The 26287-nt window shown below is 39.5% G+C and overlaps 1 protein-coding gene across 2 annotated transcripts in view; it reads right to left on the reverse strand.

Moving 5' to 3' along the window:
- LOC136850526 (uncharacterized) overlaps positions 1-26287 on the reverse strand; it is a 164991-nt gene that overhangs the window by 15051 nt on the left and 123653 nt on the right. The gene's annotated exons all lie outside the window — the stretch shown is intronic.

The raw sequence follows: 26287 nt of genomic DNA on the forward strand, positions 1-26287 counted from the left end.
AGTTAATGGAAGAGTTTTTTAATTTTGAAGTACCTAAATGTGGAAGGAAATATTCTAGAACAATTAAGAGTGCATAATTTTAAAGCAAAAATATGTTTTAAATGGTACAATACTCTAAATAGCTTGAGACAAAATCTAGCACCATCAATCACCAATTGTCATAATAAACCCCCTGTTAATATAGGCAATATACACTACATCTATCTATGTATATTTTTTCTAACAAAATCACTCTATACAAATTTTCTGTTGACTAATTGCCAATAATTATTTTTCCTCCAATAAAATGAAGTTTACCTTCAAAGGAAGAAGAGTTAGTAGCCACTGCTTAATTATTCCTGTAACCATTCAATACATAACAACCCTCCCTCCCTGTCTAACAGCTGCTTCGTCCAATATTCTATTGTTACAAAGCATTCATAGCATTCAATAGGTAATTAGCCTTAGAAGAAGGTAAACATTTTGTGGAAGTTCAGAGCAAGCTAAAGAATTCTGCAGCGCTGTTGATTCAGTTTCTTTCGTTTTATTTTTAAAAGCACAACTTCAATGAAACAAACTGATTTAAATGTTAGTAAAAGGTCACTGAATTATGGAAATGGGCCTCATCTGCTAGAATGTTTCCAAATAATAATCGGGCAGATCACCATTAATTAATATAACCGAACACTAATACATTTACTCTGCGCAAACACAAAACATCTGATATAATTCATTAACAAGTTTCACTTTGCGAAGTCGCGCGGACAACGGGAATAGAATTTAGTGCCTAAAATATAAAGCGAAAACACCCGTGAACAAAGTTAAGTCTCGGTACTACAAAATACAAGAAAACACATTTTGAGTTTACAAATAGAACTGCAATATTCACTTCATACTTACTGCTATACTGTATTAAACCTGTCATCACACTCAGTCTGAAGTTGAAAAATATTTATGCGACAGTCCAGATACTGCAAATACTTGCAATGGGGGGATAAAACTTACATGCAAAACCAATTCCATACCAAACCTTTGGAAGAGAACCTACATGGTATTTCTACATTTATGTAGCAAAAGTTACTTTGTCAAATCTCTTGTTAGCATGAGAGATGAGTGGCGCAGTGTGTGCAGGGAAGTCGAAACACTGGTGATGAGCCGTCTTTGGAATGTAATCCTGGCTCAGATAATACAAAACACTTCATATTAAGCATTATTATTCAATTTTTAAGGAATAAGTCTTTCCAGATCTCTGGAAACTACTGAATACCAAGCAGCACACAGCGTGTCTTTGCTAAAACAGTCTCTAAAGTGAAGCAACAACTAGGTGATTCTAGCTCAGTGTGGTTTCAGAAACATGCCTTTTACTACGGATTGTGTTTGTTCGTAAGTATTCCTCTCGAAGTAAAACCACCGCATCAAGGAATATTATTTCACCGTCTCTTTTGAGAGCCAATCTTCTTCGATTGACTAAAGTATTGAGTGCAGAAAACTCTCTCTCACACACACGAGAGAGAGAGAAAGATGAAAATTTTTAAATAAAATTAAGATCTGCAAACTTTGCTTTCCTACAAAACATTGAACGTAACTCCACAAACATTCAAAATCATTATCTTTCATTTATGTGACAAATTAGAAGTTATTTTGAATTTCACAGCTAAGGTAATATCTAGTGATTATTATACTTCTAAATACCTAGCAGACGATGGCTAAATCGTGTGTGTAATGCGAACGGTTGCAAAGTTAAAAGGCGAATTATTGGATCAGACCCTGTTTGCACTCGGGCATGATCAGAGAAATCTTGACCATTCTTCTTGCACTTGTCCAGAGATCTCTACTGAAGTCTAGAACCAATTTCTGTGTGGCGAGGCTCTTCTGATGTAAATAAAGGTTAATTATCATCAGAGGATCTTCTCTAACTTTTATGAAATATTGTGAGGCCATAACAATCCCACAATCGCTAATTATTCACTGATTATCCAACACAAAGTCTGAATTATTATTCAGGTTTCTAATGAAGGCTAAAAAAATAACTGGAATGTGGATGATTTGCGCTGAATATAGAATTTAGGCCAAGCGCCAAGCCCTGGGACCTATGAGGTCATTCAGCTCTGAATTTGGTTCTCGTGAACTATTATCTTTATAAAAATATACAGTACAATTAAAACCTAAAATGCAATTAGAAACTTCTTGGAAACTACAAAAATTAAGTACACAAATCTGCACATTACAGAACCTACTTCTTGCTGTAACTGTGCAATATTTCTGAAGAATACGTAGGCTACTGAAATGATCGCCTGGTGAATGCCCTAAGTACCCAGAATCCGTACAAATTTGGAAAGCTAAAATTCCAAATGCTGGCTGCACTTAAGGGCTTTTCCTAAAAGATGACCTTTGGCCAGTTCGTGGGATGGCACTGCCACCCCTGTGTGCTTCAGATACTTTAATCTTATAACAATATTATTCTAAAACTGACATTTAGATACACCACATCAGACGTAACGAAACGCGCAGCAAGGCCCCTTAGATTTGTTGCGTCATCTGTGTGTTTTTGTGTTGGTAAAGAGAATAGGTTACTCTACGGGACTGAAAAGCGAGGCATAGTGTGGGGCAAGAGCAAAAAGAAGTTGCAAACCTATCGAAAAGCGACCGCAAAATTTGATATCTGAAACGTGATACTTAACGGCTGTCATGTTTCGAAGATTCAAATAATGACTAAAATGTGTGAAATTTAGGCCAAAGGCCAGGCACTAGTGTAAATGCTTAACTACAAGCCTTTGGCGACATTCACGACGCTTGTTAACGATCGCATTTTAGATATCATGCAACTTTATAGTCGCTTGTTAAGGGGTTTGCAAGTTGTTTTCAGGATGATCCTAAAAGTAGTTGCATTCTCGTTTCTGGTTGGGATCAACTGGACACTTGCGTTTAACGTGCAATGTATTACTACCCGAAGACGATTATTCTTGCATTTTAATACACTTTTACCTATTTTTTCCATTTATTTTTTTCTTTTTTAATGAGTGGAATCTCTTCTTTCTGCATTTTCCTTTACTTCCTCTTACTTCTTCCTAAGTAACACCACATTCTTTGGGAGCTTGAATTTCAAGTCAGTGGCCCCTTTGGTGGGCTTGTTCCATATGAATAGCTTTCATCTTCTGAATAATAATAATAATAATAATAATAATAATAATAATAATAATAATAATAATAATAATAATAATAATAATATGAAGTACTGTATAAGGGAAGGTTTCACAGGCACGAACAAACGGACTCAACAGAAGTGGATGTTAAAAGCAGGTGTGCAGTTGATCCCAAGCAAAAACAAAGAGTACACCTATTTTTAGGATCATCCTGGAAAAACAACTTGCAAACAAGCGACTATAAAGTTGCATGATATCTAAAACGCGACCGTTAACAAGTGTCATGAATGTTGCCAGAAGACTTAAGAGTTAAAAGCTGACACTAGCGCCTGGCTCTTTGGCCTAAGCTTTATATATTTTAGTCATTGTGAGAATCTTCGAAGTATAACAGCTGTTAAGGATAATATTTTCAATATTGTATTTGGCGGTCGCTTTTCAACGGGTCTGCAACTTCTTCTTTTTTTTAGGATGCTCCTGCAAATAGCTGTTGGCCTTCTTTGTGGGTGGGATCAACTGGGCACCTGCTTTAGACATCCACTTCCGATAAGTCCGCTTCCTTGCGCCTTAAAGGCCTCGTCTTCCGCTACGCCCTGCTTTCCAGTCTCTCCAGAGTCGGTGCATTCCTTTCACTGACACATACAGATGAACAACATTTCATCTGATGTGGTGCATAATAAATAAATAAATAATATATATATATATATATATTAAAAAGGTAAAGTATTTGAAGAATTGAATCGACATGAAGAAGCAGCGCTCGTCAAAATCTGGTTTCATGTAAATAAAAAACAGTAAGAAATCATCAAACGAATTTCCGTCACTTGACGCACACTTGTCCATGAATAAACTATCAGACCAAGAGACATACAGTAAAAGTGGGAGGGAACGAAGCTTCAACACCTGAGTCCTATCAAGTACATCTGGACGAAAAGCAATTCGGCAGTATCACGTCGTAACAGTTCCACAGCCGTGAGGGAGAAAGGCCTACGTAGGAGGCCAGCTGATGAAGTTACTTTTAGGAAGAAGTTTCCAGACGATAGACAAACTTGCTACCATCAAAGTTATATCTTATTTCCTCTAAAAAATAACAGCGAGTTGCGGCAGACAAAAAGAGAAAAATACAGACAACTGCAGCTGCTTCTAGAGTGTAGTGATTCATCCGACAGAGGGGAACGTTTTCAAAGGAGAGCTCGATGACCACGTCACGTGATCTCTCCAGTGGTAACCCGATCTCGCCGTGTTATTTTCCATTCAGACTCTCTCGGCGGAATGAAGGTCTGTTCTCGTGACGAAGCTCACTGTTCAGAGCTGGAAGACTGTTCTGCAAACTACATTTTGACTTTTTAAGAATACTACGGCTATGAGTTCTACTAAGAAAAGGTGTTCAACTAGGAAAATAAATAATATTATATCGTGTCAGGTGCGCATGAGTACTAGGGCCTTGGCACCCCGCAAGCAAGAAGGAATGTGCAATGCTGGGGTGAGTAGCTTAATGTTTGCGTTTGCGCTCAGAAGAAATTCTTGTGCGTGCATTTGTGAGAGCGCCTTTTAGAGGACGAGCCAGTTAAGGTTCCTGTCGCTGTCTGGTTCTACTCTAGTACCAACTAATCTTGCGAAATCCTGTTCTCTTCTTCAGTAATAAGATCAATAATAATAAGATTTTTTATTTGTAAAAAACTCAAACGGACAAAAAGAATGACTCATTATTGGACATCGAAAAAGTACAAGTACTGAGGTGGGTGCGTGTGTAGAATCCAGTTGTAAGGGAGACACCTATTCTGCAATCAAATATTAGTATGTAATTTCAGCTCCCCTTTGAAATACTCCTATATGTTCTTAAAATGATGCTTTGTATGCAATATACAAGTGAAATTGCTGAACGCTATAAGGATACGAATTTGGAAGAAAACACTGGCTCGACATATCACACTGATCAATGTCAAATATGCCTTTTAAATCTGTTTTCAATTCTTCTTTTCTTTCATCTGCTCCCTTTAGGACTAACTAGACTCTCCAATACAATTCTTCCCTCCCACTTCTCACTATCTCCCCTTTCCATCACGCCTCCTCAGCTGCTCTCCTCACTCTCTCTTTCTCTCTCTTACCTCTTATCTTCTTGAAATCAGACCTTCTCTCTCTCTCTCTCTCTCTCTCTCTCTCTCTCTCTCTCTCTCTCTCTCTCTCTCTCTCTCTCTCTCTCTCACGTTTAGCATACGGCTCTAACCGCTGATTTCTTATGACGTTTTTTGCACTCGTCTTCAAATCTCTTGTTATGTGGTTGGTTCCCACATTGTAACAACCATTATTGTCCGTCTGAAATACTTTTCTGTAAATCATTACTAAGGGCAATGTATTGCAAAGCGTTTACTGCACCAAAGAAAAATACATTTTCTCTCTCTCTCTCAATGTGTATGTGTGTGTGTAAATCCATCCATCCGTACCCAGAGCGGGAGAGGTGGGGGGGGGGGTGATGTCGCAATATGGCGATTCTGGTAGCCGCTCCACGGAAAAGTTTGTCATGAAATACTTCCCCGGCAATGGCAGCAATTACTTTATCTCGGCAGATGCTCCAAACTGTCCAGGGTCTGTCTCTGGCCCTTCCCTCTTCTTCTTCTTTTTCTTCTTCTTCTTCTTCTTCTTCTTCTTCTTCTTCTTCTTCTTCTTCTTCTTCTTCTTCTTCTTCTTCTTCTTCTTCTTCGATGTCAAGTGGGAAGTCACAAAACTTAAGACGACAGAAACTTTCATGTTTCTATGGCCACTCGGTCACTGTAAATCGTTTCCCGTTATTCTGTGATATTTTGCATTTTTGACCCCATGAAGCTCTCCTAAAATTTCTGTCGTTATCAGGGAGATAAGGGAAAAGTATGGTGCATCCTAAACTAAAAGACTGTTTCCGAAAAAGTTTTGTATAAAGTCGCTGAAGTTTCATATAGCATCTCCGAAAGTATTTGAGAGCTAAATTTTAGAATTAAAAATATCAGAGACATAAGATGAATGAAATAATTTTTAAACAGACTGTTGAATATAATAAATCTAAATGAAAATGGTAAAAAAAAATAAAAATAATAATAATACCAAGAGTCAGTAGAAGCCATACCACTGAGGGGACGAGTAAATAACACTGTTGTTCAGATGGTGACACCGCAAGCACCATTAAATCAAGAAAATGTTCTGGTCGTTCCAAATGCTATCATCGCAAGCATGTTTAAGGTGGTTGCTATCTGACTTATAAAGGCGTGAATATATTTTTAAATGCTAACATCAGTTTTGCTACGATAAATTACCTATGATGCTTCTTAAACCCTTCAACAGTGCCCTACAATAAACTGACACGAATTGTGTTGCGGAATTAGATCCTCGTAGCTGAACTTGACATCCAAATATGATATTCAAGTGCAGTATTGCAGTGTCAGGCTTCCTTGGTACACCTAGGCCCAGCAAAAGGGCCACTACAAAGACCAGTGCAGGTGAGTGTGTGGCTGCAACACTTTCACTACCCAGTACATTCCAGAACAAGCATTTTGTGATGGCTACCAAGGCAGTCGGAAGATGTTCCTCGTCTTACCGTGTCCGATCCCTTCCTTGTCGTGTGAGCTCAAGTGTTTCTGGCTGCCACAGCAAAGACCGTCTGCACATATTCTCTGGGCGCTTCTCAAGTTGGTTACATTGAGTCGTGGTCTCTTCTTTAGAGCACACAGGCGAAGTCTTGCCTTACCACCAGCTGAAATGGCAGTAGACCTATAACCCATGAAGACCAAAATTACCTTGAAGAAAACGACCTCCCACCTCAGACAGACTTTAACTGACTTTTGCAAATGTGCCTGACACGCACCGAGGGCGTGGAAACACACGATTCCTTGTGAAAGCCAGGTTGCGTCAGAATAGGCATGGCAGTTGTGACTATAACTATAATTTCGTTTCCACTGACTTTCACAATTAGAGGTTACGTTACTTGGTGGCTTATGCCTATGTCTCTTCATGGCTAAGAGAAGCCACTGCACAAAGTTTTGCAGCCTGGTTGATGGTGGCATTTTTCTTTCATCACAATGCCTACATTTTCGTCGACATTTTGTAACTTTATCAACAATAAACTGGGCCACCTCTGTTTCACTACTCTCCAATTGGAGGGGCTCTCCCACTTCTACGGGGCTTTGCCCACGTCGTCTCCCTCCTCCAGATGAGTTTTCCCCGTTTAGACCTTGTATCAGACTTCAAACAATTTGTATATCTTCTGCTATTTACCGACTACAAACTGTTGTTTTGGCATGAGACGATAGTCTGTAGAAAAGTAAGCCACCATCCTACACTGAGATACTCTCTTTGGCTTATACACAAGGAGACATACTTTAGCGCAAATGCTGCACATTTCCAGACTGACTGAAAGCAGTCACTTTACTTACTAAAAACAAGTTTCTTGAGCATCCTCCACTTCTTCACAAGGTTTTTAGGATTTAATTCTGTTTGCTTTACACCTTTGCCTCTTGACACAACTTCAGCGCTACCAAAGTGATCACTGCTCGCTGTTGAATAAACTTCACTTGAGCAGTTTTCCTTTGTAACACTGAAAATATTTGTCCCCAACGGTTTTTAACCTGGCTGGCTTTGGTTGCCGTTTTTGTCGATCTTTCAATTATTTAAGACCAAGGGTTTACCATTTTACCTACCATTTAGACACACAATACGACCAGGTTGATAACTGCGCAATCGGTTTACCATGTAGACCCCTAAAACCCCCAACATTTTTGGTGTGGCTCGCCCGCATGGGCACATCTGACCTTCCTGCAGGCAGATGCATTAATACCCTAGTGCTTTTCTTGCCTTTTAATATAGTTTTATCTATTTATTAACTAATTTATTAGTTTAATATTTTTTTAATAAGTGAGTTCTTTCTGTATTTCCTTTTACCTAATCTTACTTCTTCTTTGATGAACACCATATTCCTTGGAAGCTTGAATTTCAAGTCAACGGCCCTTGGTAGGCCTGTTCCATATGAATCGGTTTCATCTTCTGAATAATAATAATAATAATAATAATAATAATAATGACTATAATAATGACTTAAAGCTTGCTTAAGAGTGCGACAGAGCGGAAAGTGTAAAGTAACGTTGGACTGAAAAGTACTCTGTCAGATACAATGACCCACCATTCCTTACTCTCCCCTTCAGGAGCCACAAGTAAGAGCTGGGAGAGAAGGCGGGATAAATGTGGTTAGACTCAATCGAAGGGAAGTGGCTGACTGCCTAAACAAAGTTATGCAAGTTGGTCTACATCTGCTATCGCTACGTCTTACGCTTTTGTGTGACACTACGGTAAGTGGTCCATACTTAATGTTACCAGAAATGATTTTTGCTGCCATATCGGCATTAATGATAGGGTCTATGTTCATCTGAGGGCTGGAATTAGTTTCTGCATGAAATGCAGCGCAAGAAATGGCACTGAATTACCTTTATTTACACACAATTACCTAATGTTATATACTTTAACAGTCAATCTTGGAGGTACGCTGGGATTCTAGCAGATTTCAAGCACCTCTTTTGTTGCACTGTCTAAACAAGATGATAAAACAAGCCAAATTGCATCCATCTTGAGAAATGAATGCCCTTTTGGAGTTTCAGATGACGGAGACATTTTCCCTCTGAAGTAATCTTTAATGAACAATCAAATCAATTTTGAGACTTGTGTCGGCGTTTGAAAGATTTAGCCAGAAAATCTCTTATTTGCTCCTGTATAGACCAAGTCAATCATCATCACGATCCTCCAACGCCGTGCGAATCAAATAAAAAAAAGGGAAGTAAAACCATCCCGATTTCAGAAAGACCAAACCAGCCCACCACACACTTAGACCCAGTACACGAGCGGTGACAACTAAAGAGCTCTGAAGGGGCTGAGGAACTGAGGAGAGGGGGGAAGGGAGCTATGGAGCGATTAGGTGAGTAGTTGAGTCTTTCGGAGGAAGTTAATGTATCCTAAGATTAAGAGAAAGGGGAAGGAAGAAAGTTAGGATGGGGAGAATGGAAAGAAAGCTGTGGATGAGACTGTCTGAAAGGAGGGCGATCACTTTCATTGGTATATCCCACCGTAACAAAAACACTAAAATAAGTTACTTTCCAGATCTTTCTCAAGGGACAATTATATCTGTTGAAGACACAATAAGTCATCAACCCACATAATTCATCCACCGTATAAAAACATCCAACCCAATCTCCTCAGGAACGAATTGGCAAGAAGAAAGGGCGTTACGTTTCATCATTTCGTTGAGAAAACCAGCGAGTTCTTGGGAGGAGGCGAATGAGGCACTGCAGCGCAGCACAGACGCGGGTCGACCTGTTTGGCAAAAGCCGGCGCTGTATAATGCATTATAATTCAATGCAAAAGTGTTTTGCGCGCCCTGCCGCTAGGAGTCCAAAGCTATGCATAATACGCGAAGTTGGCATAATGGCGATGGAGGGAGAAAGGGGGCAGAAGCGACGAAGGAAAGGAATAGGAGGAGGAAATGATGGCTTAGGGTGTGGGGCAGGAACCTCAAGAAAGTTGAGCAAACATGATAGCCTCTGAGAGAGAGAGAGAGAGAGAGAGAGAGAGAGAGAGAGAGAGAGAGAGAGAGAGAGAGAGAGAGAGAGAGTCAAAACGCCCACTTTACTTCTGAGTACATTTCTTACAACGTCATACTCTAAGACCGAACATCCCGAGGACTTCTTTGAATGGGGCCATTTGTCCAGTGGACGTTTATCCGTTTCATAAAGCATTCGGACGACTTACTTTGATGCTGTGTCTTGCAAACTCCCTGGGTCACTTTTCTTTCCTCAGTAGGCACTAACAGCTTTGACATAAGCCGCTTTTATATATGACACTTTGATACAGGTTGAATGATGAAATCATGACGAGATTTTAACAGAAAAATGTCTATTTTTTTACTGGAAACTAACAAGTGTTATTCCGGATTTTAGCAGAAAGATTTTGTCATCTTTTTACTGGAAGCTACCTACAGTGTTATTCCTGAACATATTTAAATGAAAAATTTCCCTCTTCTGGTACATTAAGCAACTCTGAACCACTTCGATCATCATCATGGACTTGAGGATCATCATTTAGAGACAGTCATCCATTTTACCCGACTCTGATTTGGCTCTGGCTATGACCTACTTTTGGTTCTGTCACTGATACTATTTCCTCCGCTGCTCTTTCAGTCAGCAAGACTTCAGCCGCATTCTGTCAGCAACCTTCGTTTCATCACTGCCGTTTCTCGCGATGTTGCGAATTTCTGTTAAATTTTGGGAAACCGTAACTGTACTTGTCTGGAATCACCTATACAGTTCCATCCAACTTCCAAAAATGGGCTAAATTCCCTCAAGTTTCTGGCACTCATTACCAGTAATTCCAGTTTCATTCTCTTTCTGATTTTTTTTTTTTAAGATTCACAGACAAATAATACCAGTAACACATACATATATATGAACACATTATATATATATATATATATATATATATATATATATATATATATATATATATATATATATATATATATATATATATATATATATATGACATTTTTATCACACCGTGATTCATATACAATCATGAAGCTACAAATGTCGCTTTAATACCAAATTGACGCTACCTCGGGAATATCTCCGATGGAGAATTATCACCGAAGGGGAATTTATAAGTTTAATATCAAATTCACACTACCTCGGGAATATCTCCGATGGAGAATTATCACCGAAGGAGAATTTATAAGTTTTATAAATTCCTTCGGTGAGGAATATCTCCATGGAGATATTATCACCGAAATTTGATATTAATAAGTTTAATATCAAATTCACTGATTGTGAATATCTCCGATGGAGATATATATATATATATATATATATAATTTATATATATATATATATATATATATATATATATATATATATATAGTATATATATATATATATATATATATATATACATATATATATATATATATATGATTATATATATATATATATATATATATATATATATATATATATATATATATATATATATATATATATAACGTGTGTGTACATAAATACATACATACATTCATACATTCGCACATACACGAAACATGAGGTAAAAAGCGTTTCGCATAAATTCAAATTTCATTTGGTGGCGAACTGCGGCATCAGGTGCCGATGCACATCTCTGACGCCATCCTCAGATCTTTTGCAGGAAAGCAGGAAGGTAATGACTCCAGCGTCCGCTTTTGCCCCGTAGGCCAAATCCCAGCGTAGCGTGCAACTTTTGGAAACGCTCCTCCTGGCATGAATGCTAAGGTTGCTCGCTCTACCAGAAGCATTTCCACAACAACGCGACACTTCTAATCGGCGTCTAAACGATATTGCAGGAAATTTCCCAGAACACAACACATTGGGGCGATGGTTGTATGGGGGGATGTTTAGGATAAACCGACTTTGCACCAGCGCGGGGCCGCACTTTTCCCAAGAGCGGTAAGGCGTTGAAGGGGAAACGAAGTCTGGCGTGGACCTTGAGATTCTCCCCAACACACAGAAATGATCTGGATGTTGTTTTGTCTCCTTTGGACATGCATTTCCACTATTCTTTCCGGTAATCGCTACATAAAGGCAACTCGACGACGTTCGGATGAAAAAAAGATAATAAATCTTTCGTCAACCGGCGACAGGGAAATTATTCTACAGACAATCAGAAAAGAGCGCAAACAGAAATATTCAGATGAACACTGACATTTAATGGAAAGACCTGAGAAAATGGCGATCAAATAATTAGACTCTGAAGAAGAGGAGAAGAAACAGAAAAAAGCGCATGAAGTTTGCAAACCACTGTAAATGATTCCTCTGTCTCGGTCTATTAGAGCTGCTTGAACTATAACGCCTGTCTGCTCCCTACCAGACAGCCAGAAGCCTCGAAGGAAGAGGGAGCAGGACCTCACATGCTGACGTCCAGCCGTCTCGTTAACATTCCCCATTCGGCCGAAGCTACTAAAAAGAAATAAAAAGGGAGAGAGACCCCTCGCAAAATAAGCCCAGCTCCTCAGTATTCTCGCAAGAGAACGGAGCTCTCACACAAGATAAAAATAACGAGGCAAGTATGATTATGTTTTCTCTCTCTCTCTCTCTCTCTCTCTCTCTCTCTCTCTCTCTCTCTCTCTCTCTCTCTCTCTCTCTCTCTCTCGGGGCAGTGGTAAGCGCTCAGTTCACGATCTGACGGGCAGGCGTTCTCTAAAATCCAGTACGCCTTCTGACGTCCAGAGCAGTGAATCGTTACCTGGTTGACAGTTGAACCTTGTGGGTCGCAACTAAGGGAAAGAGAACGCGTGAAAGAAGAGAGAGAGAGAGAGAACGCCCAGACGTGCGTTCACTGCCCCTTCAAATCGTACAAAATCAAAACGCGAGAGCCTCGAAGAGGTCATTTTCACGCCACCCGGTTGAAACTGTTTACAAAATAATCTTTATTTCTGTGTTCGTGTCCAGAATAAAACAGTTAGTGAAACGTTTTATATAAACAATATTAAACGCGAAGTACACAAAGAGAGAGAGAGAGAGAGAGAGAGAGAGAGAGAGAGAGAGAGAGAGAGCACCACACGAAGTAATTCTTCCTTTCGTGATTACCTACTCTTTAAAACAGCACCGCCAAAAAGGTCAAGCAAAGCCTACGCGCGTCCATTCGATAGGATTCGGCCGCGCCGCCGAAATGAATCATTCTCGTATCTTGAATTAGTCAGCGACCACTTTGTGACTATGAGGTACAAAAGATTCATAAAATAACGGCAATGTTATCAAATAAATGCTACTACTATTATTACAATGAAAATAAGAGTGGCAACAAAACGTTTTAAAGTTAGTGAAACAATTTTACACTTTTCACAAACTCATGTTCGAATCCACTTTTATGAGCGAGGGAAAAAAAATGGGTGAAACTCTACGGGGAAAGCTACCCAGGTTACAGTAGGATATCCTTTTATCTTAAAAATAAAATACAACGTCCAGGACGATGAAACAATGTAACCTGGATGCTAGAACTGAACTCGACGTAGATGAGAAGTGATTTACAAGCCACCTATCTATTGGCTTACGTAGGACTAACTGCGCGTTTTCTCTTGTCTTGGGGTTTCTGAACGGACACAGGCGCTGATTTTGAGGCCTCGTTTCCCCATCATGGTTCTGTTGTTTTAAACCTCGACGGTTTACTTTCGAGGTTGATTATCTAATGTTTTGGTCCCAAACAGAATGAGGTATTTGATAGAACTCCCCATTGTGTAGATTTATAGTGATCTTAATATTAATGGAATCAAAATCAACACCATTAACAGCGATGATAGTTATGGCAACAAATGCAATCATTCTGAACGAAACAGATTTTAAGAAGAAAATATTTCTTTCCTCTTTTTTTGCTTGCATGATCGGATTAGTCACTGTTCTGTGGTATCAATTTGGCTACTTAACACATGAAATAAATCATCACTCCCAGATAAACAAAATAATAATAATAACAGATAAACAGATAAAAACAAAACATGAAAAGGAATTAAAGGCAAAGTCAGTCCCATCAGCCGCAGGAAGAGTGTTCAGGATACCGGCGCTCGTAACTTTAAAGAGGCTGTGATACGACCTTACAACGCTTCGCCTTTGTTCCTTCTTTCAACAACTTATTAATTCTGATTGGCTTTTGAGTTCTATTCTAGTACTCAGTGATTCATGACTGTCTATTATGTTCTATGTTTCGTCGTTTCATAATGCTTTTAATCTTTACTGCACCTCCTCTTCACCGATTACGAACAAGACAATATATACTAGAAATGCAGGCCTGTTATACATATAAAAACTAATAATAAAAAGTATAGGTTGACCCACATAAAGGGTGTTTCTTCTCGATCTTTAATCTCTTCATTCACTGCAGTGAGAATCAGTACCTAAAAATCTTTAACACACTAAAAATCACTTTGCTTTCCATAGACTACAAAGATCATAATAAGGAAACACAGAATTCATGTTACAGCAAGTAAGAATGGAATCTAAACAGAATGTTCCAACTCAGCGCTGATATTCGAAAAGTAAAACCCAGTCACCATTCTGCTTGGGAACGAACTGGACTGTAACTTCCATCTTGCAATTTCTTTTTCTTTCCGGCTGAAGAAAAAGATCCCTGTAAGATTGCACGATTTACCTGTTTGGTCACGGCAAGAAAACCGTACGCGAACGGACCTCCCTTCACGACTGGTATAAATCATACGGGGAACACACAACTACTGACAGCTACAAGTTCTTAATAAGTGATCTTTTTTGCTTCGACTGAGGCATTAATGCGCAACTTATCTGAAGTGGTTCTCCATTTGCGAGGAGAAAGAGTCGAGGTATCGACATGTATTCATCTTCAACAGGAACTGAGCTGATTTTAATCCTGCGCGTCCTTTAGTCTACGCATCGTTGTTTTAGCTTCAAAGATCATATACCAATATGAGGAAACTAGAACGAATTAGTTCGACCTCCCTAAAACCACAGTATCTTTCTGCACAGACGACGCCAAATCAGATTCATAAATAAAACGATTCTTATGAAAGGTTTGTGCTCACCCTTCCGTGGAGACGAAGCGCTTGTCTCGACTACCTGGCCGAGGAATCGTTAATTACAAGAGGCCGTCGCCGTTTCCGAGATCATTATCTTTAAGCTGAGGCCATCGAGGTGGCCTCAAGGAGAAAAAAAAAAATAGAAAAATGGGGACGGCTTCCCCCGGGAGAAAGCCAAGGACGCACCTCTTGAAAGAGGAAGGCCTACAAAGCACGGGACACCGGAAGTAGGGCAGACCCACAGTCCCTTGCACGAAAGGAACATTTACCGGAATGATCATTTCTGAACGAACACAGATTTGTCCTGTTTCCGTGACCAGACCAAGACGGGGCTGGTGGTGGAAGAAGTACCTCTCCCGAAATCTTTCGTGGTCCATTTACAGTCATCCGGAGTCATTAACCTTTGTCTGCTGCCGGCGAAATGCATTGGGCCTGCATAAATCTCGGTGGGGGTCACTGTTTATGGACCCTTAAAGGACAAACTATTTTTAAGCAACAGGGTCCCCGGGCTAGTAATAGTCCGTGGTGGTCAGGAGGGTAAGGGTCGTGACCTATTGCTTTTGCAATCAAAGGAACCATGCAGAGATTTTGTTGCTGGACGTAGTGGCGGAAACTCGTTGTGGCGTTTGACAGTTTTTATAAAAAATAATCCTCCGACCTTTTGTCTCTTTCAATCAAAAGAATTGGTGGGTAAAGCCTCTGCCAACTTTGCAGCTACACTGGCCTTATAGTCTTATCTTTTAATTTTTGTAAATGATAAGCACTGATGATGATGGAGTATTAACAAAGGAAAAGAACAGAGCAATATATAGTTTCTTTTTCTGGTTAGTCACCAATCAAATTTTTTCCTTCCTGTAACTCTTTGCAATAATAATGAAATCAAGCAGCGAGTGCACATTCACAGTAAATATATAAGCACTCGCACTCTTTTTGTAAAAATAAAAGAAAAAATGATAAATAAAAGACGCCAGAGTGTTTCTCAAAAACTCGACCATGATGTGGAATCAAGGGCATTGCAGTTTACGTTGACACATCTTAAATTTTTAGGCGACTCTCAAAATGTTTCCTATAAGGAGGCAGGCGAGACAGGACACCAATTATGGATCCAGGGCTACTATTCTAAAAGATAAAGAAATATAGGAAAAATACTAAAAGTGGGCAGCAAACAAGAAATAAGCAACAGTCTCATTAAAAGGTTAACTCGAAGACTTATTAGCAACTACCGACGCATTCAACAAATCGGTAGCTATGTCGAGACGCAGATGTATTTGCAGATCAAAATGCAGGAGTAGTTTCATCAAACAAATATCTCACAAAATGACTGTGCAAGATATATTACATCACAGCTGTATATAAACAAAACTCTGCAGCTATGGCTTGTTATTTATCGGTGCTTTGCATTTCTCCACATGCGAACACTATGTATATAAGTATTCACTTATGTAACCATATACTGTACACACACACACACACACACACACACACACATATATATATATATATATATATATATATATATATATATATATATATATATATATTAGAATAGAATACATTACAGAATTTAGGCCAAAGGTCATTCAGCGTTGAAAGGGTAATTGATAGTGAGAGAGTTTGAAAGGTGTAACAGGAGAAAAACCTCGCAATTGCACCATGAAACAATTATTAGAGAGGTTGGAAAGTCAGATGGAGGAATAAAAGAGAATATGAACGGACGTCCCGTCAAAGGAATGAAAGAGGTTGCAACTGGGGGCCGAGGTAGGTAATGCCTACAGTGCACCATCTGAGGCGTAGTGACGGCACTAACCCCCAATGTGTGTATATATATATATATATGTATGTATATATATATATATATATGTATGTATATATATATATATATATATATATATATATATATATATATATATATATAATATATATATATATATATATATATATATATATATATATATATACAGTATATATATGTGTCTGTATATGCATGTGGTTATACTATGAGTGTGGTAGTTCTAGTTCTAGAAGAGAGTTTTGCATTGTAGATTTCAGCACAATGAATTATCACATGGGAAGAATGTAGAGAAAAAATGATTTATTGTTGATGTCACGGATGCAGATAAACACTGAGTCTGAAGTCAACGTTAAAGTACCAATAAACTTTGAAATATAAGCAAATCATCCATTAATGTACTGTAGACGGTTTCATGATGTTTTAAGGGATGCCATAACGGATAGTTCACGAAAAATGGTGCGCACTTCGCGGATTACGAGAGAGGGACCGCTATCTTGGAGCGATTACAATGCCAGAGGAAATGAACTGGAATCAGCAACAACTTTGTTTTTGAAGTCCAACTGCTCCTTTCTCACCTATAAAAATTAGGGGAGGCGAAGAACCTTGGTTAGGCACCAGGACGAGATGACATTCCACAGTCCAAAGACTGCTACTGTAGTACTAGAACATATCATATCGAAACATTGCTCATTATAATGCAGGTTAAGTCCATATGCATTCTAAAATTGCGCATTTTACCATCAGGAGCTGTGTCACATTACATGGAGTATTGAAAAAAAAAAAAAGGCAAGAGAGTGCATTTGGCAACATCTGAAACGTCTGGCCTTCTCTCCTTCACTGAAACTGACATGCTTCAAGGTTGGTCTGTTTGTTCAGCAGATATTAAGCACTTCGTCTGTTGAGGCTTCTCCAGTCAGTCCATTTGAAAAGAATGACTTCTTGTAAGCCAGGCTTTTCATTCAGTAGGCGGGTATGTACTGTTCGTTTGCAACTGGGGACTGTAAGCTTTCATCACAGTTACATTTGCTCCCAAAAGAGGAATTCATATTATCTGGAAACTGGCAATATCTATACGGGAATATGTATTACTGTGATTTAGTTACAGAACAAAAACAAGCAGACTTTCTCATGATTTTATTGTAGATCAATTCCTGTTTACCTGAGCATGTATTCAGGTGTTACTCTCCTTATCATAAAGTTCATGTTCAGTCTTTTATTGTAGAATGTTATCTCTCGGGCCTTGGTCTATACTAATAGTATTCTGTATTGCAAATACGTAGATCAAAGATCATTCTTGCCCTAACAATTAGTGCGTACGAACAGAGTGCATTTTCATGTTTATTTTGATAAATTCTGTCCTGTTCTGAAAGCCCTTTCAGTGCCATTTCGACTGAGTCTTACTAATTACTTCCGACAGTAAGGCTCAGTACGTTAGAACTCACTTGCCCTGTCACCCAACTAAACCTGGGTTCTGTAAGTTTTTCTTAAACCCCTGTGACCTAAGTCTTCGAAATACAATGTCTTCCTTGCTGGTAAAACTAAGGTATACTTAACTTCTGGAATATCAAATTATTTCATTGGCTGTAGCACACAACATCGAATAGGGTATATGCCTATTATCATTTCACCTCTTTCCTACAGTGTTTTAAAAGATCACGATAAAAAAACAGTCTACAAGCGAGAGGACACAAAAGTAAATGTAATCTTTTTTACAAAACACAAAAGAAAGAGTGGCAACCGCAGGCCACATCTTCCCTCTCTATTTCTTTAAATTTTATTTTGTTCTTCTCAGAACGCAAGGAAAAGAGAGAGGGGGAACGAAAGAGACGTAGCCATAAAAGGGATGGACTAAATTAATATTTATAGGTCAAGATACTCGTGCGTTTGGCCTTACATTCATAAAAAGCTCTTATGGATCAATGTGGAAGGGGAAAGAGAGAGAGAGAGAGAGAGAGAGAGAGAGAGAGAGAGAGAGAGAGAGAGTCAAAACGCCCACTTTACTCTTGAGTAGAGAGAGAGAGAGAGAGAGAGAGAGAGAATCCTCGCCTTGCACAAATCTTCAAAGACCTCCTCTATACTAACGTGTGTGCACAAGTGGGTGTATGGGAAAATGTCCGACCGAACGAGAAGAGATCCCCGGGGAAGCCAGAGACATTCAACCATCCGCATCTACGGAGGGTCACCTATTCTTCCTTCCCACCCTTGAGGACGGAAGTCACTCCGGACACGAGTCCTTGATCCCTCTTGAACAAAAGTGACAGGTCCTGAGCGAAATAAGACCTCGAAATAAATGCCTGAAGCAAACGTAAAAATCTGAGGAAGTTCTTCATTCTGAATTTACGGTAAATTCACAGAATAAATCTTATGCTTCAGCTCTCGGCTCGAGAATAAAAGGAAGGAAGGGAAGAAGAGAAACAGAGAGAGAAAAATGAGAAGGTGAGTGAGGCAGCTGCGAAAGAAAGAAAGAGAGAGACAGAGAAAAATGAAAAAAAGCAAAAACAGCTGTATATAAAAGAGGAAAAACTGAGAGATTAAAGAAAAGACAGAAGCGAAAGGAAAATGAAGAGGAAAATTAATAGGAAAAAAAAAAGAGGAAAAACGGAAGGCTGAGGCAGCTATAAAAGAAAGAAGAAAAGAAACTAGAAGACAAAAGAAACAGGTAAGAAATCTCCTCCAGTTCCAATAATGTTCACTCTTTTTGTCTGATGATCATGTTTGCTAACACTGAGAGGAAAGTGACACAAGATCTCTGTGCGTGTACTAATCCCCCTTCAGAGTATTGCATTTTAAAAGGTCTTTTTGCTCCTGGAGAGGACGCGGGTACTTCTCCCCTCCAATGCCACCTCTCTCTACTCGTGCCCTGCCAAATTCTCTCCAAAAGTTGGGCTGTGATCTACTTAGCCCGTGTCTTGAACCATTTGACTTTCCATGCGCTGATCCTGAACTGGGTAACAGCAGTGCGCATTTCGTGAATTTTCGTTTTGTAGTCGAGTGTACTTGTTGCTATTTTTAATATTCAAATGCGATATCAAAGTACACCTTCTGGCTATTTAGAAATGAGATGAAAGTTAAGGCACCCATCAATTTTCTAAATAAAGTTAGGACGAAATGAGATCACAAAAAAGCCGACAGCCACAACATCTGAAGAAGCAGCGGTTGAGATCCTGACTCCTGTCACTTCACGAGTGCATTCCAAACGGAAGACCCCCGCTGATAATCTAAGCTACAAAATGACATGCTTCTCTTGGCTTCTCCGTTCATTAGTTCGCTTTTCCTACGAGGGTGTAAATGGAAGGGGCACGGCGGTCAGTAACACAGTAGAGAGAAACCTTAAGAAAGAATTTTTAAGGTTTAATGTGAAAAAATCTCCAGTCTGCACACAGCAGCAGGCAAATGAAATCCAGTCTGTACGGATTAGCGGTTCATAACGGAGTGTTATGATGATGTATAGTGAGAAAGTAATTGTTTGCAAAGGAGTCCCTTTATCTTAATAGTGAACCTAGAAGAAATTTCTGTCTGTTATTCAGTGCTGTACAAGAAGAGCAAATGCATATATAATAAAGCGGTACATTTCCGATAATTATGAAAAAACTTTATTAGAAGAAAAATTTGAAGCGAGTTCGTGCTTAATATTACTTGGCGTAAAGATAAACACTAGATTCGCTGCATAGTTTCACAGCTCTTTCCCCTGGTGAAAATGCTTCAACGTTCTGAGTTCTTCATGCCTAATGTCTTTTGCCTGCAGCATTCTCTGGGCTATTTCACACTCCGCTGAAAATAAATGTCCTCATGCGACATCGGCTCTGAGCAGCTCTTTAAGGAGGTCAAATATGCAAATGACGAAAAAGCGGGCCACGAGGATGGGAGAAATGAAAAGGGAAAAAGCTGGAAGTGGCAGAGACATACGAACTCCCTTACCTAAATGCACTAGACGATGTCCGACCAATACCCTTTATACGAGTATGGCCATGGGATATGTACAACAATTTCCAGTGCTGGGAAAGGCATGGAGCTCTCTCTCTCTCTCTCTCTCTCTCTCTCTCTCTCTCTCTCTCTCTCTCTCTCTCTCTCTCTCTCTCCTCCAACGTGAAAACAGCACATACACGGACACGAACAGTGACAAAAGACCGAAGCCACGATTAATCTTCGGGTCGAATAGGTCCCCATTCCTGGATGACGTATCTATGGAAAAATCATGCAGCAAAAGATTCTCGAGATGAGAACAATAAGACAGGAGTGTGTCAGCCTTGACCACCGGCCATCACTAAAGGAGTTTCTAAATCCTACTTCGTAAGACCCTAACAATATAATTTTGATGTTCTGTAACACCAGACAGACACCCACAGACGAAACAGATAAATTCATCAATACATTCGTCCAGACAAGTCTTCATTGGGTTTTCGGGATCACCCAGTTTTGCAGCTCCACTGAAGGAATTCCCACCGACCCACCAAAAACGACAGGATATTTCCAAATTGAAATTATGGTTAATGCAACGTTTGTTTTCATTCATTTCTTTTTATTCAAAAAGCATCACCACACTGGAAAAGCTGACATTCCCTTCAAACTTCAGCAAAGAAATTCTCGTACGGAGAAACTGCTGGTCATTTCAAGATTTAACCTGAATAATCCCTTTGCTACGAAACAGACGCATACATACACACAAACGCACACATACATACTGCACATACACTAGGTCCCAAACCTGAAAAAGTAGGGGAACTAATTTACGAAACAAAGCCTACAACGGAACCTAAAATAGCGTTATACCCGACGCAAGAGCGCAAGCAGCGTTGTCTGACATCTTGAAAGATGGGTCATTGCACTCTGCAACAGAAGCCCACATTTCGTGATATCGTAAACCCGCGCTGTAAAAGCCCGATGAGAAAATGTCACATTCTGGAAAGCTATTATGCGAACTAAAGAGGATCGCTTTGTGGGATCCATAAATGAATTTATTGGAGTATTTTTCGGGTTTCCATGAGTAAGCGCCTTGTTGCTCCAGCCCCGTCGTCATAACAACGGGAGACAAGCTCGAGAAATCCCCAAAATAATACTAGGATAGAGTGCGTTTATGGACAGATGGGAATAAAACAATAATGTACAGATACATTTCGAAATAGTATAGAGATTTTGCTCTGTAATAATACAATTTTATGTTAAATAGAGCTTTGGCTCTCTCTCTCTCTCTCTCTCTCTCTCTCCATACACACACACACACACACACACACACACACATACACACACACATATACACATATATATATATATATATATATATATATATATATATATATATATATATATATATATATATATGCATACATATATACACAGATATAGAAGAGTATATATGTATATATGTATGTATTTATTTTTATACCCATCTGTGTCGGGTGGATGATGTATATATACCTGTATATATATACATACACATACACACACACACACTGTACGGAAAAAACGTACATGAGCCGACATGAATAAAAAGCATGTGGAAGCAGGCGCGCACACAATACCATCCTCTCACTCTCAGTCTCGACACGAGTCTGGAGACATTTTACGCTCTGCGAGATGATAAGGACGCATGATGCAAAGGATATTATTCTCCGTAACTAGGGGATAAAATAGACAGAGATCGGGAAAGCTCAAGTGAAGTAACTCACGCTCAGACGTCACCTAAACCTTGAGGAGTGGCAGTCTTCCACGAAAGCGCAAAAGGTAAGGCAGGTCAAGGAACTGTCGTAAGTCAACAAAAATTGTTAGTGATGAGAATAATTTGATCTGTATTAAAATACAACTCTTGGCTAAAATACTGAAAGACTGATAAAATAAATAAGACGTAGCAGGACTAATTAAAGATGAGCTAAATAAGTTAGACGACAAAACCAGAGGTAATAAAGAAAAGTCATAAAAAAGGGGCAAGTCCTCTCCTTCTCCCACCACCTTCTTGGTTTTTTGTGTGACCGGAAAAAAAGGGTCTGGGGCGAATGGAAGAAAAACATTAAAGCCACAGGAAAAAAAAATATAAAAACTAGAGTGGGGACGAGACAGTTGCCAGCTCCCATGTTCCAATACCATACACCGGCCCCCCTCCCCCCAAAGAAAAAACGCAGTGTCTCACCAACAACGAAGGTTTTGGACAGGAACGATAAAAGTGGCGTGGAAGATGAAGGCGAGGAATCTAATTCTCTCGGCTGTTGTCCATATGAATAGTGATAAGAAAAAGGAAGCGAGTTCTATTCACAGAGAGCCCCTTCAACCTCAGGAACGTTTTATCTTCCCCAAGCAACAGCTCATCGCTCTCACGACGACCGAAATATCAAATGACACGTGGGGTATAAACAACGCAGTTCCCTCAATTTCCGTTTCCTTTCGCATAAAGAGAGAGAGAGAGAGAGAGAGAGGACCATTTTTGTCAAGAATAATTTTTCTTACTTTCAAAAACGTGAAAGTAGAGAAAAAAGAAAGTAAAACAGCGAAACAAAAGCAAAGACGTAAGAGAACGTAGAGGCCGAATCGGACCACATCGACACCCTTACCAAAAACAACGTGGGAGTATTCATGGCCTGAAAAGCGAGAATCCTAGGTCGCGCCAGAGTCAGTCAAACACAGCAGCAGGAATAGGACAGCAGGGGGATTATCGTGTAGCAGCACCAGCAGTCAGAGAAGCCGACTTCATGTCAATGACGAGAGTATGGGCAGTAAAACGCCAAAAAGCTGCGGCTCACATTAAGGCGGCCAGCCTCTCCTCACTTAGCCCCGCAGTGCTGCGCTGAGGCCTACGCTAGAAAGAAGGAAGAAGTAGAGGAGGGGAAAGAAGGGCGGGGAAATTCCGTCTACGAGGAAACTTTGATGTGTTAAAGAAAGATTAGGTTTTCCTGGGATGTCTCTTTTTGTTCTGCTGTCCGAAGTCTTTCCACAATTGCGAGACAAACTCTTCCGGAGTATCTGTCGTAAAATTCAGGTTATATAGTTTTCTCAAAAGAATCACTGATTTTCTTAAAAGTGCGTGCACTGTGCATTACGACAGCTTCATTTTCCACATAAAGGTCTTCAGTACCAGTTGAACTGAAGTCAACAAGACAATAATGATTGGAATTTATAAAAATTTCAATGTGCCGCTAATTCAGACGATATTTCAATTAAATCACCATAATGTATTTCTAACCTGTAAGAATACAATTACATGTCTAATGTACATGCAAACAAACATCCCCAGATTTAACTCACAAAACGACAATAATGATGTCTGCAAACGAAATGAGAAAATGACAATAGACACAAAAAGTCCAGGTTTAGTCTACGGATAACACTTCTCACATTTCATTTACCTACGTTTCGCTCACCATCACAGTATTTTACTGCACGAAATTTCGCAAGACGGCCGAGTCACATTCCTGAGGGATTCAAGATCAAAAGCCAAAACTCACGAAGTTACTCAAATACTGTGGCATAGAAGCAAGATATGAAAAATGAATTAATTTACAATGTTTGTAACGTCTTTGCACTCGACAGTGGAAGAATACATACGATGTTACACCTGTTTCGAGTTGACGCCCGGAAGAGAGCACACGCCACGTGGCTTGACCACCTTTCAATGTGGCCTGGATTTTTTTTTCAAACTGAAATTCTGAAGATACAAACTCTGCGGTTTATTACAAACTCCCTCATCACTTAAACAGTCCCTCAGATACAAGATGGATTTCAGACCTCGAAATCACACCCGCCGCTTCCTCATGAAACCTAAGGACACATTTTAATCTTTTATAAAAATCAAAGTTGAAAGGATGACCGGCTTTTACCTTTAACTCCCGTTTCATTTTAAGTCCCTGTTCTGCTTTGATTTCTTTTCGTTGCTTCAGATTGTTAATTCTAATTCCATTTCTCTTCTTTCTATTGAAGACCCGTATTCAAATCGTTGGCATTTAGGTCTTTTCTGCATCCTATGAGGATTTTCTTTATCATTCTGTTCTTCTTCTATTTTTCTTTAGTTCAGTCTTCTGCATTTCTTATTCCAAGTGAATCATCCTTTCATATATACCAAATCTGAATCTGGTACATCCTTCATTACCACTATACTTTTGCTTGCAATTTCATTGTCGTATTACTCGATTGCATATTTCATCTTTGTGGGTATAAGCGGAACATTTATGCCACACTAGATGGGTAGTATATTTCCGATGTAGTTAGTCTTGCAGGATATGAAATCCATTTGCGTGTTTTGCACTTGATGAGTATTGGAAGAAGGAAGAACACCATCCAAAATAAGTAACCCTCAAGAAACTATAGTCAAGGAAAAGACAACAATAAGGAAGATACGACTGTCAAGAGACGACCTGATTCCAGGTACTGGCGCAGCTGGGGATTAACTGCTTATTTCGTGGAGGAAGGTGCCATCTGCTGGTAAGTGGGGCCGTTACAATCGACTGATCAAATAAAACTGATGGCGTATAGCACAAAGGAAGGAAACTGCTTCACAAGCAATAGACAAGAATGCACGTACTTCAAATGACACGACATTCAAAATATCACTGTCATACCCATACGGTATAACTGATCAAGAGGAGGCATATTTGCGCAAAACTAGCAAAATAGAGACTCATGCTGTGATACTTTGGGCTGAAATGTCAAAGTGGGGCAAACCATTAATTATAAAACTGATTTCATTCAGCGTTCCATCCAACCCCCTAATGTCAGAAGTTGCAAGAACTACCTAGGTTACGATGCGCAAAGGAAATATATACCGATGACGAAAAATGCGTAGTTTCCCCAATCAAAATAATTCAGTCTTAATGCACAAGAAAAAAATGAAACCCATTCTTTTACTAGAAGCGTTAAGCAGGCAGCGTCACAGAGGAACGAGACTTCTTAACAACACTGTGCTGTAGCAGATATTCAGACACTGGACTGTTTACAATGCCATAGAATACCAAAATTTACTGGCGTCCAAAATTTACAGAACAGATCTATGCAAAGGCGCGAAGAGGCTCCGACGTCATCACGGATCCATGCATAAAGACAATGGCAGCAATTCCCTCTGAATCTCCCTTCGGAAAAAAATATATCGAGCATATTTATGTATGTGGCAGTCATCCGCGACGGGGGAAGGAGCAACGGACGGGAGAAGAGAGGAAATAAGCCATCATACATTAGCGAAAGGGATACAGGAAAGAGGGAGAAATAGGAGGCTCAAATGGGTTATGGAAACAGGGAAATCAGCCACTGTTCGCGACAGGGAGAGAGAGAGAGAGAGAGAGAGAGAGAGAGAGAGAGAGAGAGAGAGAGAGAGAGAGAGAATATCTCTATTGCTTTACAAATTTTTATGAAAAAAACTTTTCATTGATGCTCTTAGGACGTAAAAAAAGATAAGATCTTAATTAAATATGCTACAGTTGTAATTGAAGCTTCCTATACCCTTTGGTATCGAATCATAAATGTGTTACTGAGTAATTAGTCAAACGTTACAGAACGTGCGGGACACTTTTGAATTCAGCAGTCCCATTCAGGGGATGAACAGGGCTGAATGGATTCATTAATGGGCGATGGTACAAAATAACATCGGTCCAAGCTAAAGACGTCAATTCAATGACCTTGCTTGTGACTGTTTCTGTTAAAGCTGGTTTTCATGAAACCAGTGTTTCACGCAATGTATCACACATAGAAGAGGTGTTTTCATATTACAACTTTCACGAAATCATTTCTTTGAATTCCCTTTAAACTGCACAGCTGCCTCAACCTTACATTAATCAGGTACTCGAACAACTAGTTTAAGGAGTTTTATGAGCAACAGATTAT

Source organism: Macrobrachium rosenbergii, chromosome 22 (genome assembly GCF_040412425.1).
Source record: "Macrobrachium rosenbergii isolate ZJJX-2024 chromosome 22, ASM4041242v1, whole genome shotgun sequence".
NCBI lineage: Eukaryota > Metazoa > Arthropoda > Malacostraca > Decapoda > Palaemonidae > Macrobrachium > Macrobrachium rosenbergii.